A 20,040-nucleotide genomic window follows, 5' to 3' on the forward strand; every position below is an offset into this window, starting at 1 on the left:
AAAACTTTCTTCAGAGCCTCTCTATATGGTTCTGAATTCAGAAGCAATGATAACACGGATATTTTTGATGGGGTTTGTAGAAGCTGGTCTACAACGTTGTACTCACTCTTCTTGATGAGCCTCAGCATCTCATCACAGTCTTCTTTCTCATTGCCACTAGGGCCAACAGAAGTAGGAGTTTTCAGTACAGAGGAGGGATTAACAGCAAGTGCCAGATTCGGAGGTCTCACAGCAGTCCCAATCGGGCGTTCAGCAAAATCAGTACTAGCTTGAGGCTTCGGTGTTGCTGAAAACACATGACCGCTACGGGTCAAACCGCTTACGTCAGCAATATTCACAATAGAGGAGGATGGCAAAGTCACCTCTTTCCCATCTTCTACAGCAACAACGTTGTAACGAAAGGGAATTGCTTTTTCAGATGAGTATGGCACTGGACCGGCAGGCTTAATGATCAGAGAAGGAGAAACCTTCTACTTGCTACCATCGTACTTGATGATAACAGGTTCGGGTATCCGGAATACTGGGGAGATTACGTTGACCTCAGGCTCATCTTCGTCAATATTCCTATTCTGAAGAATCTCAATAACTCCTTCATCCAGCATTTCCTGAAGATCTTTACGCACCTGGCGACAACCCAATCGGTTAACAGAGCAGACTCGACATCTATCATGGTCGTGTTCATAGTGACTGTAATCACATAACAAATGATGCATTTCGACCAGAGACTGTCGAATATGACTGACATATTTGACCTTGTATTTGCCAGGGCAACCCTGGACCATGTTAACAGATTTCCCATGCTCGGGCAATGGGTTCTTCTTCACGTTAGGACCTACGTCCTCGAAACACAGAATGCCACACCTCACAAGGTCTTGAACCTTGGTCTTCAAAGGATAGCAGTTCTCCACGTCATGGCCGGGAGCACCAGAATGGTAGACACAATGCAATTAGGGCTTATACCACCACTGAGGGTTAGCAGGTATAGCCGGTGGGTCTCTCGGAGTAATCAGCTTCCTCTCTATCAAAGAGGGATATAATTCTGCGTACGTCATTGGAATAGGATCAAAGGTGACCCTTTTCCTCTCATAACTCGTGCTGGTTTGATTACTGTTTCGAGGTTGGTAGGCCTGCTGTTGCAGACGGTGCTGTTGTTGCTGATATTGCTGAGGTGGTTGCTGATGGTTATTGTGTTGCTGATACTGTTGATTATCTCTAAAGACAGGTGCTATGTGAGCCACCTGGTGCTGGTTACTGGCGGGACGCATAGTCTTCCTCCTCATAGAGGGTCTTCTAGGTTTCACATGGGAGGTCACAGCATGTGCCTCTCCATCTTTCTTCTTTGCAAACGACCCCATAACGTTTGGCAGAAGAGCCTTCATCTCTGGTTAGACGCCCTTCTCTAACCCCTTCTTCTAAACGCATCCCCATATTCACCATCTCGGTGAAGTCAGAAGGAGCGCTAGCAATCATCCGCTCATAATAGAATGAACTCAAGGTCTTCAGAAAGATCTTGGTCATTTCTTTCTCTTCTAGCGGAGGCACGATCTGTACTGCCACCTCTCGTCACCTCTGGGCATATTCTTTAAACGTTTCCTTGTCCTTCTAGGACATGGCCCTCAATTGATTCCTATCGGGAGCCATATCCACATTATATTTGTATTGCTTGACGAAGGCCTCGCCAAGGTCGTTGAAGGATCGGATGTTTGTGCTGTCTAAACCCATATACCATCTCAGGGCGGCACCGGACAGACTGTCCTGAAAGTAGTGGATGAGCAACTGGTCGTTATCAGTCTGAGTAGACATCTTCCTGGCATACATGACCAGGTGGCTGAGAGGACAAGTATTTCCCTTGTACTTTTCAAAGTCAAGGACCTTGAATTTCACAGGAATCTTCACGTTTGGAACTAAGCAGAGATCGGCAGCAGACTTGCCAAAAAGATCCTTTCCTCTAAGAGTCTTCAATTCCTTGTGAAGCTCAAGAAATTGATCATTCATAGCGTCCATCTTGTCATACCCCAATTTTGTCCGGGCATATTTAAATTGTCATGGAATTGATTTCATTTTTATTTTTGCATCATATGCATAGCATAACATACATTTGCATCATGAATAATACCTAAAATGTCAGTCAGAATGAACTTATTCGAGAATACAGACAAATCGGTTAAATTGCTTCTCAAGAATTTAACCGGTGCAAAATTATTTCAAAATTTGAGGAAAGACTGTATTTTTTTATAAGTATATTTTGTCTTGACAATTTTAATATAGTTGATTTAATTTTCCGAGTAAACTTATGCTCGTTTTCCATTTTCTAATTAGTAATATTTTTGGTTAGTTATTTAAATTAAAGTAATTAGAATATATTTAAATTAAATATTAATTAAATTTTCTTATAATTTCATTTTCTTAAATCAACAATAATTGTTTGAAAAAATATATATATTGAGTACATTGGATTCCATGGACAGCTGTCTTTCACAGTACAAAATAAAAAAATATAACAATAAACGTCTCTCTTCACTCTCCTCACGAGACCACTCATTACACACACCACTCACAACAAATTCATTCACTATCTCTCTCTCACCACTCAGACTCTCTCTATTAACCAACAAACAAAAACTTTTTCCAGGATTCATCTCTCTATCTCAGAAAATCTTCTTTATCTTTCTCCAGATTCTCTCTCACCATCAAAGCACCTCCGACCCACCTCCACAAAATCTCCACATGCGCCGCTAAACCACCCTTTGCCGTCAAACCCTTAAACTCACCCTCTTCACCGTTAACCCTCCGACGAATCCCAAAACCACAACCTCAAACGACCTCCGTTTCTTTTCCAATCCTTTCACAACCGTCGTCCTATTCACCGCACATCCGACCACTCACCGTGGCAGAATCTTGTCGGTGATAGCTAAACCTTCCATCATCAATACTGTTCACAACATCACAACACGGGTCCGTCACCGTCATCTGGGACAACGACACGCAAACGACCGTCAAAACCATGACCTCACGCATTCGCCGTTGATCTTCTTCCACCAAACCGAAAACAACTCAGTGGTGCCATAGGATATCAAACAAGGACGATGCCACTTGCTTCAATTTTGTTTTGGACAATTTCAAGTTAGAGGGTTTTCTTTGATCGGTTCGCTGCTGGTTTTTGTTTGGTTGTTTATGCAGGTAAGGGTTCTGTTAAGACTCGGAACGGAAAGATCCAGATTCGCTTCATCAACGGTGCTGCATTCGGTAATATCTCGAACCGAAAACACTGATTACGAATGGTTCCATAGTTTGATGCTATTTTAGTTATTGAATCATGTGTACAACTCAAAAATTAGTTTCGGTATTTTGATTGCATTACGTGTCGGCTTTACTGCATAAGTTTATTTTGATTCCATATGTTTCATGACAGAATGTGTTTCGGAATAAGGGTTGGATTTATGTCGACATTGCAGGAGTCCTGTAAACCATTAAGTTGTTCTTATTGTGGGCACCTTATCATGTTAGAAATTCTGCTGCTAAAAAATTTTCATTTTATGAATGGTTCACATAAGGCTTTGGTTTATTAAGTATTTGTTGTGGCACTGCTACCGTTATGTTTCTCGGACGGGTGGTTATGAATATCATGGTGATTCTCTTTTCTTCCTTCCTTATTCCACTTTTCTTTTTATCTTGTTTATGCTTTCACGTTTAAGGTTAGTTTTGTATAAAGTAAAATTTGAAAGTTAATTGTCAAGTTATGTTATTAGGACATTATCTCATATTATGGTTAACTTGATTTTTTATTTTGGCATGCTGTTAGAATATAGGTGTATTTTGTTTCTACATAGATAACAATTATGCATCTTGGTGGGCTAGAATACCGCCGGTGATTATAAAACGGTTGGATATGTAAATATAAATAAAACCGTTGGATATGTAAATATAAATAAATTTTTTTTGATATATGAATGTAATTTTATGTTTTTATACCATTTTACCTCGTCGCTATAAATCGGATTTTAATTTGCGGGTTCGATAATGTTATGTCGTTATACCGCCAAAGTCTCAATAAATCAAAGGAATATTTCACCGTGTTTTCATCTTTACATACGACGTTTCAAATTGTCGCAATGTATAAACCGGTTCATGAGCACATTCTAACCGACTCGATCCGATTATTTTTTTGTAAATCAACATTATCATATATTTTCATTCTTTTAATTAAATTAGTCAATTAATTTAAATTTTGTCTAATTAATTAATTACTATTAATTAATGTTAATTAACATGATTATTTGAGTTTAAATAAATGATTTTTGCTAATTAAATTTAATTAAGTTAATTAATTGATTCATTCAAACCTTAAGAACTTAATTTGGTTAATTAGAAATTTATTGATTTGTTTCATTCCAAATCACCATCAATCTAAACCAATTTCAAAAAGCACAAATCACATATCTCGATTAAAAGTCGAGCCCATTTTTAAAACACCCTTGTAAGTCGATTGCTCTTCGCATCGCCATCAACCTCACATAGCTTACTCTTGGGCTTTCTTACAATGAGACCTACTTGGTTATTGATTAATCGAGTAGATGAATAATACACCAAATAAAAATCATTCCATTCATAAACATAAATTCAAATCATTTTTTCAAACCATTCAATTTCAAACATAACTTGGGATGAAAAGGAGATAGTAAGTGTACGCTTCACTATTTCTCAACTACTCGAATAATTGGCGTACGCCATATTGCGCGAGTTCTTGTCACCCGATTAAATCTTAAACCACACAATTTCAAATCACATTTCAAAATCAAATATAATTCCCGAATTCAAATTATTCAAACCATAACATTTCAAATCATAATATTTCAAATCATTTCTACAAATCCTAAATCCTTTTAATTCCACATTTCAGATGAAAAGGAGAATAGTGAGCATCCGCTTCATTATCTCTCGATTATTCGAATAATTGGCGTATGCCATATTGCTCGAATCTTCGTCATCAAATTAAAGCCTATCAAAATACAAATTATTTTCACAAATCGAATATGACATCCAAACATTACTTTTACAATTTAAACTTTGGATGATAAAAGATGAAAGGCGTACGCCTCGCCATCTCTCGATTATTTGAATAATTGGCGAACGCCATATTGCACAAATTATCGATTTCCGACTAAAACATGCTAAATAAACTTAGATAAAGGAATAAGTGGCGTACGCCTCATTATCCTTTGAATAAGCAAGTAGGGGGCGTACGCCTCACTACCGTGCATATTCAACATCCACAAACAAACTTTCAAAATAATTCGAACGAAAAAGGAATAGAAGGCGGACGCCTTATTACTCCTCGAAAGAATTGGACGATTGGTGAACACCACATTGCTCAACCTTTCGTCGTTCTCCAAAAACATCTCAAACAAATCTAACTAACTTCTCGCCCCCGAGCGATCGAAACCGATCAAACCCAAACACATCAAATCAACTCGTCACCCCCGCGTGACCAAAACCTCTTCAAAAGAACACTGTCAATCCTTTCTAATGCGCATAACAAACCAGTGCTTAAGCCTCCGCCGAGAGTAGACGAGCCAGCGTTTAGCCTTTAGAACGCCGACCTACACAGTCGTTCATCAAACAAAACACACCAAAACCGTAGTTGCCCGAACTACGAATGTCCTGATTTCCATATTACACCATAAGGATACGTAGGCAGGAGATTGCTGTATCTTCGCGAGCACACTAATAAAAAACCTCCCCGTTCTCCTCCTGAGGTCTTCACCCATATCTATCATCAACTTTAATTACTCGAAGAAAGCAAATAACATTTAACTAACATTCAAATAGCAAATTAGACTAAAAGGTTCCTGTTGAGTACAACGGACGTGAGGGGTGCTAATACCTTCCCCTTGCGTAATCGACTCCCGAACCCGAATATGGTTGCGACGACCATTATTCTATTTTCTAAAAAGGTTTTATCGATATTTTCCTATTCCTTCATGTAACACCTCAAAATTTGCCCTCCTCTCTTGGGACTAGGTTAACATATTGCATTTCATTTGTAGGTCATTAGGCATGGCATATTGCATATCATGTGGTTACATTGTGCAAATCATCCTCCTAGGTCTTGGTCAGAAGATAAGAGGTTGGAGATGCAAGCCTAGGGTTTCATTGGACTGATCATTAGCCATCTGAGGGTGGTGATTCAAATTAGGGTTTTATGATGCTCAAGGAGATTGGTCTTGGTCTTGGTTGAAATGATACATCATCATCATCATGGTTTTGTTATCATCCAGAAGATTCAAGTTCATGATCAGATACCTTGAGATTAGGGTTTTGACCTCTGGTCAACCCTAATCAGTTGTATTGGGGTCAATCAGGGCTTGTGAAGGAGATGGGGTCTACAATGGATATGGGGATCATTTCATGATTGTATTGAGCTTGTGGAAGCTAGGGTTTCATCCTTGAGCCATTTCATCAGGAGTTTGAGGCTCAACTTGATCAGTGCATTGCCAAATTCATCTATCAGTTGAAAAAGTCAATTGTGCCAACTGTGCTTGATTTTATGGATTTGGAGGTGGGAGAGAGTTGGATACACTTCATTCATGTCTAAACAAGTTTCATTTGACATTTCAAACATCAAGAATGAAGAAAATAAAATCAGAAGAAAAGTTGCCAAAGATAGAAAGTGACTTGTAATGAAAGTTTCCAAAAATGGAAAGTTTTTCACCACAAAATTACATGTCCAAAAAGGCTTCACACGAAATTTTGTTCAACATTAAAGTTGTAGATCTTGCTCTCACCTTTCCAAAAAGTCCAAGAACTTGAATTTCTCATGTATGGTTGACAAGTTATGGTCCAATCATTTTTCAAAAATGCCTAAATTCAAAGTGGCATAACTTTCACATGGAATGTCCAATTTGGGTGATCTTTCTTTGAGCATACCCCATTTCACATGTACTTTCATGATGCATAATCAAAATTCATCAAAAATGGTCAAGGCAAAAAGTCATTTTTTAAGTGACTTCTTTTGAATTTTTGGTGTGAACATGTGAATTTGAGATTTACAAGGCCTATGCATATGAAACCACTTCCAACACACTCCAAATAGCAAATATGACTTGTTGGAACTGTCATGGTACTGTTACATTGCCAATTTGAAAAGGTCATTTTTGGACTTTCACTTAAAATCACATTAACATTAATTCATCCAATTTTGTTAATTCTGATTAAGAGATGGATTAAGAAGTTGGTATAAAGCCTTAACTGTAACAGAATTGCTAATCACAATCACATTCTCCAAGATTGCAACAAACTTTTTCATCAAAACCTCTCAAATTCTTCAAAACTTCATCACACATTTTTCACAATTCTGATCCAAATCTTCATCAATCTTGTTCATTCTTCGTGGATCCATGCTCCATATACCTTGAGGAAGAACTGTTTTGCTGAATCCGTACCAAAAGCTTCAAGAACTTGGACTGTCCAAAGCTTGCACAACAATGGCAATTCCATGATTCTTGCACCTGAAGCATCTTTGAGCTAAAGCACGTGTTGCAATCACCTTCCATAGCAAGGATCTCCATCTGTTTCACCTTCTTGGAGCCAAAAACACACGAATTCTCATCTGCTTCATTCACAAGGTGATTTTTCGAAATTCTTCATCGCTCAAATTGTTATATGGCTTGTGTAGGTCTTTGATTGTAGATTAACATGATGCTCATAGTTTTTGATTTGGTTGAGAATTGTGAGAGAGATCTGAGATTGAAGTTTGATGCTCATTTCTTTTTTGATCGATCCGGTTAACATGTTTAGAATTAGGTTAAAATAATTGGATATTCATGATGTGCGTGCTTTGCTGGTTCTAATGATGTATAGTTTGCTCATTTTGGTTGAGATTTGATGTTCATCATTTTCTGGAAATTCTGATGGTGTTCTTGAGCAAGAACGCGTGCCAGGCCATGTTTGATCTTCATTTCCTTTGCCTGCGTTTGAATAGTTGTTTCCCGCGCCTCCAAGCCAATGAGGAAGCGCCACTGAATTAAATTGAAACGGCGCCGTTTTGGTCATGCGTTTAAGAATTACGCTTTTGCCATTTTCAGCATTATTATTTCATTATTTCAATTTCTTTTTCATTTTCTATTTCAATTTCATCCATGATCTTTATAAAAATCATAAATAATTCATCCTTTGTCCAAAATTTGTGAGGTTTTTTTCACCGTGCTCCTTGTAATGTGTAGAATTTAATGGTGATTTTTTTGATTTTTGTGCACGTGTGAAAATTAAAAATGCCTAGGGTTTGATTGGATGTATGCAATTTGTACATGTCTTGCCTTTTCACTCATGAAATGATGATGTTTCCAAATAAATTCATAAATTTTTTTGTGCTTATTCTGGACTCTTGGATGGTGATTTTGATATGTGGTTTGCAATTTTTGGATCCCTGGATGTTGAGATATGAATTTTTGAATAGAGGTGTGACAATTTGTGTCACACCAAGCTTGATGAATTTCATGATTTTATTTGCCTTTCTTAGGATTGTTGGATTGAGCTAATTTTTTGCATGAATGAACATATGTATGTTTAGATGACATGTGAAGTTTTCTGGATTTATTGATGGCATTTCCTATTTGATTGAAATTTTTCCCTCTGTTTGGTCATTTTGTTGATTGTTTGTGACACATGTTACCATTTGATTTGTGAAATTCTGGTCATTGATTGTATGAGTGTGAAATTTGACATGTGGATTGTAGACACATAATAGGTCATTTTGGTTTTAATCCCATTCATTTATCTTGTTGTGTCACTGTTTTATGATTTATGGAAGGTGATACTTGTTTGGATACCATGTGTTGGCTTGCTTGAACTTGTCTGAACTTCTTGATTTTCATTGACCTATTTCCCTTGATCCGAATGAGCTGAAATTTGATATGCTATTCATTGGATATGTTCTGTTTAGACTTGAATTTTTGTGGAATTAATTGAATTGTTTTGGTATGGATTTGATGTTGATCATTCTGTTCGGTCTTTTGAAGTTGCAAATTGCATGTGTGATACCTTTTTGTGCATGAACTGATAATGGTGATGGATATGAGCATGGTACCAATTGCATTTGTTTCTAATTTGTTTAATTGTGATTTTGGATAATTTTCACTTGCTGTTTTGATTTTTTCATCTCCTTTGGACCCTAGGCTTGGCCTAGTGGTCTTGTTTCTCATGTTTGGTTTGGATTTTCAGGTTGAGATGCAAATGGTTTAAGGAGATTGCTTCAAGTTAATTAAGTTGACTTGTGAATTGTTTATGATTAACATTGACTTTGTGTTGTAGGGTTTGATGCTTGAGTTTGAGCTCATGGCTTGCACTTGTGTGCATTAACTTGTGTTTGACTGTTCAGATTGACTTTTGCTGTTTACTGTTGGTTTGTCTAGTATACTGATGATACTTGATTGATTTTAGGTACATTAGTCGCTTTAGTTCTTTAAGAACTTGTTGTGCTGCTGCTTGGTTGTATAAACCAGTTGAGGTAGAATCTCTTGTCTCCATGTAGTCTGGAAGACCTGGCTTGTTATTTAGCCAGGCAACTGTCTGAAGTCCTCCTTAAGAGGCGATGTTTGTGATTGTTTACTTTTGTCCCCAAGCAGGTAAAGACCTCTATGAGGCAATTGGCGGAACCCAAGGGATATGCAATCTATCCCCCGCTATTCTGTTGAGTCGTTCCTCTGCTCACACCACTGTGTTGATGCATTGGGACATTAACCCAAGATCTTGTACGTTTGTACAATTGAGTCAGAGTCTTGAGTGTAGAAGGGTTCCTCCATTCTGGACCCACACTCTTTTGTCTGAAGCTCTCCCTGGCCAGGGATAAGAGCTGTGAAGTCTAATCTTCACTCACCTTTCATCTGCTTCACCCTGACTCTCAATGTCAGGGTTAAGAGCGAACACTACCCTGTACAGATGACTTGCCTCGGCAATCCACCCTTGTTTGAGCCTCACTTGACTGGATATAGTGTGTGCTATGTGAATGTTTGTTTTATTTTTGATTGATGCTTGCATGCTTGTTTTTCCTGGTTAGGATTAGCTTGCTATGGTGCAAGTAGGTAGAAACCATAACATAGGGCAATGATGCATGATAACACTAGGCTCGAGTACAGCTCCCTAGTAGTGTGTCTCCCCTTGGTTTCTGGCTAGAATTTCTTTTCCGATCAGGGGAACTACGTCGCCCTGATCCTCATACCAGATGAGGTACGTAGGCAGGAGACCGTGCGAGGTCTCTCCGGGCACTTTTTTTCCTTTTTGTATGTGTTTGCTTGTTAACCCTCTTGTGTGTCAGGATATGGATGTAAGCCCAACGATTGGCTGTCCGTATCCTGAGTGTGTTTGTTTGGTTCGGATGCTGATGTAAGTCCAGTGATTGGCATTCAAGCTCCATGTTTGCCTGTGTTTGTGTTTGCTTGTTTGGCGTGTGTGAGCCGAACTACGGCAGCTCTAATTCTCATTCCAGACGAGGTACGTAGGCATAGGATGCGATGTCCTAGCGAGCCCCCTCCTCTTTTAGCCCACCTGTGTGGTCTTCAGTGTGTGTGTGTGATGTTTGTTTAGCAACCTTTTCTTTCTTTTAGAGCGTGGATCCCGTCGAGTACGACGGACGTGAGGGGTGTTAATACCTTCCCCTTGCGTAACCGACTCCCGTACCCTTTCTCTTTGGTCGCGAGACCATGCTTTTCCTAGGTTTACTCTGAGCATTTCCTTTCCCTCTTTTGGGATAAATAACGCACGGTGGCGGCTCTGTGTTGTTTTTGTTTCAGCCCGCCGGTTGTTTTTCGCGGATGCGACAGCTGGCGACTCTGCTGGGGACGCATAGATGTTGACCTGTGCTGGTCCATCTTCCCTAAGCGAGTCTCTCCTAGCGTTCTAGGATAGTTTAGGTTGCTTGTGTTGCTTTATTTATGGCATTTATTATTCTGATTGTGTATATATTTGCATAAATACTTGCATGCATCATACTATCATGTTGCTGTCCTCTGTACAGGTGATTCCTCTGTTGGGGTGGGTGTTCTGAGTGGGGCTAAAACCCAGGCCCGAGTATACACCTAGGATTAGTGTGGTCTCACGTTCCTCACATGTCGGTTGGGCATGCTGTTGCGACGTGACATACCACAAGTCGGACGAGGTTCATCTGAGAGTGCTTTTCCTCAGTGGGGTTTTCCACTTTGGTTGGGTTACCTCTTTTGGATTATTGACTCTGGTGACCGATCATTTCCCGGATCTTTGGTTTAGACGGTCTTAAGGGAGCTACAATGGCACACCCGAAAGGGCAAACCCATTGAGTATCTCCGCCCAATTGTCGAGACTATTATCCGCCTTAGGATGACCTGATTAGAATTTACCTGTGAGGGGAGGGTGATTCTTACAGACGCATGTTCTGATGGTGACTTTGATGGTGACCATTGGTTCCATTGATCAGAGTCATATTTATAAGTCGGATTTATGGACCTTTGTTTCTGAGACGCCGAAGTGCTGTCCGAGTTTTTTATCAGTGGGGATCCGTTTATTTCAGGATTCCCCGGGCCGATTCAGAGGATTATGGGTATCTGCTCAGAGATTGTTTGGTGATGATGATGATGTATCTGTCTTTCGTATATTTCGGAACTACCAAGTCGGATTTGTGGTTACATATTCCTTCAGATGGTTGTGATCGGTTCAGAAATCAGGGTTTCAGTGCAACAAATGATCAAATGACTTGGAGGATGGCACAATGCATTGCATTCATTCATCAGCATCATTACATTCTGCATTTATCTGCATCTAACACATGTTTATCCATATGCAGGGACATTTTTGATCGAGATCTTGGTTGAGAGACTTCTTAGACATGAGGAGGCCCGATTTGAAGGATGATGTCGCCTATAGCTTCTTTGACCCAGAGATCAGTGTGTTGAAGGATATGATAGCTTTGATTACACCCGACCATGTGGGGATGTTTCGTGAGGCATACGGTGGTATTCTGAAGATGGTTTTCAGACTCACTGATAGAGACAGGAGCGCCATTCATACTCTCCTCCAGTTCTATGATCCTGGTCTGAGGTGTTTTGTCTTCCCAGATTACTTATTGGGGCCTTTGATGGAGGACTATGCTGATATCTTGGGCATTCAGATCAGAAATCAGGTTCCTTTCTATGCTACTAAGGAAGAGCCTGATATTGGTGGGATTTCCCGTTCTCTTTATTTGAGCCCGGAGATGGTTAAGGGGAGTCTGAAAGAGAAGGGGAAGTTGCCTGGTTTTCATCTGAGTTTCCTAGAAGTTAAGGCCAAGGAGAATGCTGAGTTGGGTAACTGGGAAGCTGTCTGTGCTTTGATTGCTGCGGGCATTTATGGGATCATTCTGTTTCCTAATCAGAAGAGCTTCGTGGATATTAATGCCATCCGTTTGTTTGTTCAGAGGAATCCTATCCCTACTTTGATCGGAGATGTCTATTACTCGGTCCATAACAGGAACGAGAAGCGGCGTGGGGGATTGATTCGATGTTGCACTCAGTTGCTATACAAGTGGTTTATGGGATATTTGCCTACCAGGGGTGCTTTTGTTCTTCTTGGCCAAAATGTCAATTGGGCGACCAAGCTGATGGGTTTGAGGGCCAAAGACATAGCTTGGACTCACAGTAGTGGGGTTGGACAAGACTTCATTTGCAGTTGTGGGGGTTTTCCCAATGTGCCACTTATAGGAGTTCAGGGTTGCATTAATTATAACCCGACACTTCTTAAGAGACAAATGGGATTCGCTATGGAGCTTCCTCCGTTCAAGAGTGAAGTTCAGGAGACTTTGTACTTCCCAGCTGAGGGCAATCAGGCCAGGTTGAAGCAGGTATCTGATGCATGGCGCAGTATTCAAAGGAAAGGCAAGTTTTCTTGGGGTAGAGCCAATAACAGATCTTTTCCTCCGTTTGATGACTGGCTCCGTAAGAGAGTGGAACTCACTTGTTTACCGTTTCCTATGGTTGATCCGTGGTATCCGTTGATTGAGGAGTCTCCTTCTACTGTTAGTATGGACGAGTTCTTAGAGATGAAGCGGGAAAGAGATCAGTTGCTTGCAGAGAAAGCGGAATTGGAGATGACTGTTGCTCGGGTTCAGATGGCTAACCAGGAGATCAAAGGGAAGATGGAAGATCAAGACAAGCGACATGCCCTGGAAGCAAAGCGCTTTGAGATGGATACTGCCTACTATGGGAAGGTCAGTCAGGCTTTGGCATCTTCAACAAAGGAGCACGACGTCACCAAAGAGAGATTGGATAGAGCTTCAAAGGTCATTGAAGATGAGAAGAGGAGGCAATTCCTCGTGAGAGATCAGAGAGACGCCAGAGCCAGAGTCCTCGCTGCAGAGTGGGAAGCGGAGAAAGCAAAGATCATCGCCGAGAGAGATCATTACATGGATGAGAGAGATCATTACTTCAGGTAGATGAAGATTCACCAGAAAGAGGTGGGGAGATTACAGCAGGAGAACACCGAGCTCAGGTTCGCCGCAGAGTTCGCGAAGATGGTTGATGAGATAGGGCCTTCTGTGGGACCCTCATCAGGCTAGCTTTATCATTTGTGTGGATTACCGTCAGGCTTGTTGACGGAATTCATTTTGCTTGTATTTTCTTTCCCGATTCTGGAGAATTGTATCTAAATTGATGTATGACTATGGCACTTATTGTGCATTCTGTTATGTGATGGTTATTTTCATTCAGTGATTGATCTTCAAGCTTTATTTGCTTTCCCGTATGCACTCACACAAGCACACACATGGTTGGGGGGTATTTTGCTAAATCATATATCTCTGGTCTGTATGACGAAATTCGATGCTGAATATCAGAATATTGCTGCCGGATTATTATTTGTCTCGATGAAGCCAGGATTGAGAGACAAAGTGTGCCTCATATGGATAAAAACTGCATTCATGCATGATCATAATAACTTGTGTTTTATTTTGCAGGTATCTGTTGCTAACGTGCTTGATTGTTTCAGGAATCATTGCTCGTGCTCGCAGAATTGTACCTTTGCACTCAACACGCCCGCACAGATACTTCACCAGACGCAATACTCCCAGACTAATGGATCTCCCAAATACAAATATCCTCGAGCTGAAGGACAAGATGAATGAGCTGATCAACATTATGCAAGGCTTTGCAGTTGGTCAAAAGGCTTTAGCTGATAAGGTTGAGAAGCTCGAGCGGGCTTCAGCAGCAAACAGTGGTGTGAACCTGGATGGAGTCTCCAACCAGGGGCTGGGTGGTTCTCGAGACGGCGGTAAGAGGACAATAGTCGGTATAGTGAATAACACTGCTGGAGGTTTTGGTGCTGCGGGTGGCCAACCAGGTCAGAACATGAAAGATAGTCTTTTCCCTCCATTCTTCGGGGTTGATGACGATAGAGAGGAAGACCGGGAGGCTGATCAGTTCTCGATGCACAACGAACCGTTCGGTCCGTATAGTGCTCCGCCACAGAACAAAGAGATTCAGCTGCTGGCTGAGAAAATCCGAGCTTTGGAGAGCTATGCCACTCCTGGGTTGGTCAATATGTCAAACATGGGGCTGGTAGAGGGGATTGTGATCCCGCAGAAGTTTAAAGCGCCCACATTTGATCGGTATAATGGAAGTTCCTGCCCGGAGACTCACCTTCAAGCCTTTGTCCGCAAGATCTCTGCATACACCATGGACCAAAAGCCGTGGATGTATTTCTTCCAGGACAGTCTGTCCGGAGGCTCACTGGAGTGGTACACCAAGCTCAAGTCCTCAGATATCAAGAACTGGCAGGATCTTGGGGACGCTTTCTTTAAACAGTATCAGTTCAATGCTGATATGGCCCCGAGTCGTACCCAGCTGCAGGGTATGTCTCAAAAGAATAATGAAGGGTTTAAAGAATACGCCCAAAGGTGGAGGGAGTTGGCTGCCAGAGTGCAACCTCCTCTAGTTGACAGGGAAATGTCTGATCTCTTCATGGGGACCCTGCAGGGGGCATATGCTGAGAGGATGGTTGGTTGTCCGGTGACCAACTTTTCTGATATCGTTGTAGCAGGGGAGAGAATAGAAAGCTGGTTGAAGCTCGGGAAGATTCAGGGTGCAGCTTCGTCGTCAGGATCGAAGAAGCCCTTCAGTAATGGTCAGAGGAAGAAAGAGGGAGATACCAGTGCAGTGTATGCACAGAGAGGACCCAGTAGGGATCGTTACTTCCAACACACCACTGCGGTAACTATTCCTGCTGAAAATCAGCAACAACAACAACAACAACCTCAACAGCAGAGACAACCCTTTCAGCAGAGGCCTCAGAGGGCTGGTTATCAAGTCAAGGGAAGGATGAATGATCGGCATTTTGACAGGCCACCTGTGACTTACTCTTTCTTGTTCAAGAAATTGCAAGACCTGGGGTTGGTACAGTTAAGGACTCTGGCACCTTTGAGACCTGATCAAAGGCCAGCCAATTATGATGAGAATGCAAAATGCGAATTTCACTCAGGTGCGCCCGAACACAACATAGAGAACTGCAAAGCTTTTAAGCATACAGTTCAAGACCTGGTGGATTCGAAGGCAATCAACCTTGCACCATCTCCCAATGTCAATGCTAATCCCATGCCCGCGCATGGTCAAAGGGGGGTGAATGCTATTTCTGAGGAGAGTAGGGTTGGGCTGTCTACTGTTGAGCAGTTGAAGACTCCTTTGGCTGAGGTCAAGAGGCAGTTGATGTTAAATGGGGTTCACCCGGGCTGCGGTATTGATTGTGCTGAGTGCACTGTTTCTGTTAATGGGTGTTCATTGTTGAGGAAAACTGTCCAGGGTCTGATGGACGAGGGGAGTATTTTAATTGAGAAGGTTGATATGGGAAAGGAAGAGGTCTCCACCATAACAATTTATTTTGATCCGGTGGATTTGTCTACCCTTGCTGAGGCGGCTCCAGTTACCATCACGGTACCTGGACCAATTCCGTATGACAAAGATGACACCGTGCCATGGCATTATGGTGGAGAAGTGTACTGTAATGGTGAGAAGGTGGAAGACCAGACTGCAAGTGAAACCACCGTGTCAAAGGTGGATAATGCCGGTCCCAGCGGTTTCACTCGCAGTGGAAGATTATTTGCTCCGGATGCCTTGAGGGGGGGAGAAGGAGAGAAAGAGAAAAAAGAAAAGGCCGAGGCTTTAGCCAGGGCAAAAGGGAAAGCAGTGGTGAACGACGGTACTCCAGTAGTGACACCGGCGCCGGTTGGGTCGGAAGAAAAACTTGATGAAGATGCAGAGGAATTCTTAAGGATCATCAAGAAATCTGAGTACAAGTTGGTGGACCATCTGCAGCAAACTCCTTCCGAAATATCGATTCTATCTTTGCTGTTAAGCTCTGAGGGGCACAGGGAGGCTTTGATGAAGATCCTGAAGAAAGCCTATGTTCCTCAAGAGATAACAATTAACCAGTTGGAGACGGTCGTGTCTAACGTACATGCCAGCCATGGGTTGGGTTTTACAGACATGGACCTGACTGTGGATGGGAGGAATCACAATCGGGCATTACACATCGCCATGGAATGTAAAGGGGCCGTGATTTCACATGTGCTGGTTGATACCGGCTCCTCATTGAATGTGTTGCCGAAGAAGGCTCTGGCTAAGCTGAACTGTGATGGGCTGATTCTGACTCCGACCGATCTAATAGTGCGGGCATTTGATGGGTCGAAGAGGGCTGTGTTTGGAGAGGTTGAGCTGCCTGTGAAGATAGGCCCAGAGGTGTTCAAGTCGACTTTCTATGTCATGGATATTCAGCCGGCATACAGTTGCTTGTTGGGTAGGCCGTGGATCCATGCTGCTGGGGCAGTAACCTCGACGTTACACCAAAAGCTGAAGTATATCTGGGAGGGCCAAGTTGTCACTGTGTGCGGAGAAGAGGACATCTTTGTCAGCCACCTGTCCTCATTCAAATATGTAAAGATGGACGGCGAAATCTGGGAGACGCCCAGTCAAGCATTCGAAACCGTTAAGGTGGAGAATGCTCTTTTTGCAAAAGAAGAGGAGAAACCGTCCATTGCTTCGTACAAACAGGCCGCTGAGGTGGTAAAGAGTGGAGAGGCTCCTGGTTGGGGCAGGATGATGGATATCTCTGCAAAGAAGGACCGCTTCGGAGTGGGATATCAGCCGAACAGAGGCTCGTCAGGACAAGGCAGAGGACGCCGTACGTCAGTCACCTTCACTAGTGCCGGAATGCTGGATCCGGATCACATCTGCATGATGAGTGATGAAGCTGATAGTGACTGTGAAATAGACCAATGGATAAAGCCGTGCGCACCAGGGATGGGAATCCAGAACTGGAAGGCTGAAAAGATCATTCGGGTCACTCTGCTTGAAGAGTAATATTTTTCCTGTTTCGATTTTATATGCATGAAAGCCATACGTGTTGCCCGACACGTAATGGTTCATTGTAAGGGCCACCTCATGTTTAATTTGCAAATTCGCATCATCAATAAAAGGATGTTTTTCAGTTAAAAGCGGTGTTCCCTGTTTTTCATTTACTTTTGCAGTTTAAAAATAAAAACAAAATAAAAATGGCAATGCTTTCATTTTTCTTTTTCAATTTGTCTCACACTGGTTCTAAAGCAATGCATGAATCCACATTCATGCAGATGCGATTATTCTCCGGATCTCATTGATAACAATCCTGTTACACCTCTGTATGACTTCGACAATCCAATCTATCATGCTGAAGAAGAAGACGAAGAAGATTGTGAACTGCCAGGGGAATTAGCCAGGTTGTTGAAACAAGAGGAGAAGGTGATTCAGCCGCATGAGGAACCGATTGAGGTTGTGAATCTGGGTACCGACGAGGTCAAGAAAGAAGTGAAAATCGGGGCTGCTTTGGAGGAAAGTGTCAAAAGCAGAATGGTAGCATTGTTAAAAGAGTATGTCAACATCTTTGCCTGGTCTTATCAAGATATGCCAGGGTTGGATACCGATATTGTTATGCACAAGCTACCGTTGAGAGCAGATTGTCCTCCAGTGAAACAGAAGTTGCGCAGAACTCGACCTGATATGGCGATGAAGATTAAAGAGGAAGTGCAGAAGCAGTGGGATGCTGGTTTCCTTGCTGTCACTAATTATCCGCCTTGGGTCGCAAACATTGTGCCAGTCCCGAAGAAGGATGGGAAAGTGAGAATGTGTGTGGACTACCGAGATCTGAACAGAGCTAGTCCGAAAGATGATTTTCCACTACCTCACATCGATGTGTTGGTAGATAATACAGCTCAATTCTCGGTGTTTTCCTTCATGGATGGCTTTTCTGGCTATAATCAAATCAAAATGTCGCCAGATGATATGGAGAAAACAACGTTCATTACACCGTGGGGCACTTTTTGTTACAAGGTGATGCCATTCGGTCTCAAGAACATCGGTGCTACTTATCAGAGAGCCATGGTGACTTTGTTTCATGATATGATTCATCATGAAATTGAATGCTATGTTGATGACATGATAGAAAAGTCCCAAACAGAAGAGGGACATTTGGTAGATCTGGCCAAGTTGTTCGACCGGTTGAGACAGTTCAGACTGAGGTTGAATCCGAACAAGTGCACTTTCGGAGTGCGGTCCGGTAAATTGTTGGGGTTTATTGTAAGTGAAAAAGGAATCGAGGTTGATCCTGCTAAAGTAAAAGCAATAAGAGAAATGCCTGAACCGAGAACAGAGAAGGAGGTTCGTGGTTTCTTAGGTAGATTGAACTACATTTCACGGTTCATATCTCACCTAACAGCCACGTGTGAACCAATATTCAAGTTGTTGAGAAAAGATCAAACGGTCAGGTGGAATAATGATTGCCAAGCGGCATTTGAAAAAATAAGAGAGTATTTGCAGGAGCCTCCGATTCTGATGCCTCCTGTGGAGGGACGACCGTTAATTCTGTACTTGACGGTCCTCGAGGGGTCTATGGGGTGTGTATTGGGGCAGCATGACGAGTCTGGTCGAAAAGAGCATGCCATATACTACCTTAGCAAAAAGTTTACCGACTGTGAAACAAGATATTCACTGCTCGAGAAAACTTGCTGTGCTTTGGTCTGGACTGCTCGCCGATTAAGGCAGTACATGTTGGTTCATACCACTTTGTTGATTTCCAAGATGGATCCAATCAAGTACATTTTTGAAAAGCCAACATTGACCGGACGGGTTGCGAGGTGGCAAATGATTTTGACTGAATATGATATACAGTATACCTCTCAGAAGGCGATCAAGGGGAGTGTATTGTCTGATTACCTCGCCCAGCAACCCATTGATGATTATCAACCGATGAAGTTTGATTTCCCTGATGAGGACATCATGTTTCTCAAATCGAAAGATTGTGAGGAACCAATCCCGGAGGAGGGGCCTGACCCTGAATCCGAATGGATTCTGATGTTTGATGGGGCCGTTAACGTGAATGGTAGCGGTGTTGGTGTTGTTTTGGTTACGCCGAAAGGATCCCATATTCCTTTTGCTGCCAGGCTAACATTTGAGTGCACCAACAATGTGGCTGAATACGAAGCGTGTATATTGGGGATTGAAGAGGCGATTGATTTGAGAATCAAGAACCTTGTCATATATGGAGATTCAGCTCTGGTGGTAAATCAGGTTAACGGAAAATGGTATACGCATCAATCTCATTTAGTTCCATATCGGGATTATACGAGGAGATTGTTGACGTTTTTCACCAAGGTGAAGTTGCATCATGTGCCTAGAGAGGAGAATCCTTTGGCAGATGCTCTGGCTACTCTGGCCGCCCTGATTAAGGTGCAGTGGTGGAATCAGTTCCCCAGTGTTGAAGTAGGTCGTCTGGATAGACCGGCTTATGTGTTTGCTGTTGATACAACGCCTGATGATGAGAAGTCGTGGTATTACGATATCAAGCGCTATCTGGAGACTCAAGAGTATCCTGAGGGAGCTTCTAAGAAGGACCGAAAGACTCTGCGGAGGTTGGCCATGGTGTTCTATCTGAATAAGGATGGGGTTTTGTATAAGAGAAATTTTGATTGGGTCTTGCTCAGATGTGTGGATGATAAAGAAGCAAGCCAATTGATGAAAG

General features: G+C 42.1%; 1 long non-coding RNA gene across 1 annotated transcript; it reads left to right on the forward strand.

Moving 5' to 3' along the window:
* Nucleotides 1-2,481: 2,481 nt before the first annotated feature.
* On the forward strand, nucleotides 2,482-3,785 carry LOC127083889 (uncharacterized). The gene is made up of 2 exons (XR_007788573.1): nucleotides 2,482-3,246; nucleotides 3,413-3,785. It is a non-coding gene; the product is annotated as an uncharacterized LOC127083889 (long non-coding RNA).
* Nucleotides 3,786-20,040: the final 16,255 nt, after the last annotated feature.

The sequence above is a fragment of the Lathyrus oleraceus genome, chromosome 5 (assembly GCF_024323335.1).
Source record: "Lathyrus oleraceus cultivar Zhongwan6 chromosome 5, CAAS_Psat_ZW6_1.0, whole genome shotgun sequence".
NCBI classification, from domain to species: Eukaryota; Viridiplantae; Streptophyta; class Magnoliopsida; order Fabales; family Fabaceae; genus Lathyrus; species Lathyrus oleraceus.